General features: G+C 41.8%; 1 pseudogene; it reads right to left on the reverse strand.

The window, feature by feature from the left end:
• Window positions 1-420: 420 nt before the first annotated feature.
• LOC136649880 (5S ribosomal RNA) lies at window positions 421-540 on the reverse strand (annotated as a pseudogene).
• Window positions 541-741: the final 201 nt, after the last annotated feature.

A 741-nucleotide genomic window follows, 5' to 3' on the forward strand; every position in this document is an offset into this window, starting at 1 on the left:
TCCCAGGGCATCATTTTGAGCTCGGCACCAGGCTACATAATCATTATTTTGTCACATGCCACCACTGAGTGAGGAACCAACCATCCAGTCTGAGGAAAGAATTCTGTGTTGAAAATGTCACATAACACACTGTGAAATTTTAATCGTGATACATTTTTTTTTTTACTGTTTTTCAAACACTTTGGGCTCAATCCTATCCATGGAATATGCTGATGGATCTGCTGCTGAGTCAGGTAAGATGGAGATGGATGTTGATTGGGCCAGGCTGCTAGAAGATTGGCAGTAGTTTGTGAGTGGGATAGGACAGATTTCTGCAGCAGCAATATCCACCAGAAAAGTAACTGAATAGAAAGCGTTTGTACCTGCACATGTCAACTAGGTCTAGGTCGGCAACCTTCAGTCTCGAAAGACTATGGTATAAGCCTACAGCACCCGGTATTCCCAGGCGGTCTCCCATCTAGGTACTAACCAAGCCTGACCCTGCTTAGCTTCCGAGATCAGACGAGATCCGGCATGTCCAGGGTACCTTTGCACATATGCTCAGGCCGCCAGCTATCAGAAATGGGACACTTTGGTTTCACTTATATTTGTAAGGAATGCATACATCTTTTTAAGAGTGATGCAGCAGCCTTCCAAAACATGCTCTTTTATGATCAATATTTTGTGTCTAGTTTTTAAACATTGTATTTGATGTAATCACTGAAAAATATGTACTTTTTAAAGCTTTCTTTTACAGGTATA

This window comes from Tiliqua scincoides, chromosome 4 (genome assembly GCF_035046505.1).
Source record: "Tiliqua scincoides isolate rTilSci1 chromosome 4, rTilSci1.hap2, whole genome shotgun sequence".
NCBI classification, from domain to species: domain Eukaryota; kingdom Metazoa; phylum Chordata; class Lepidosauria; order Squamata; family Scincidae; genus Tiliqua; species Tiliqua scincoides.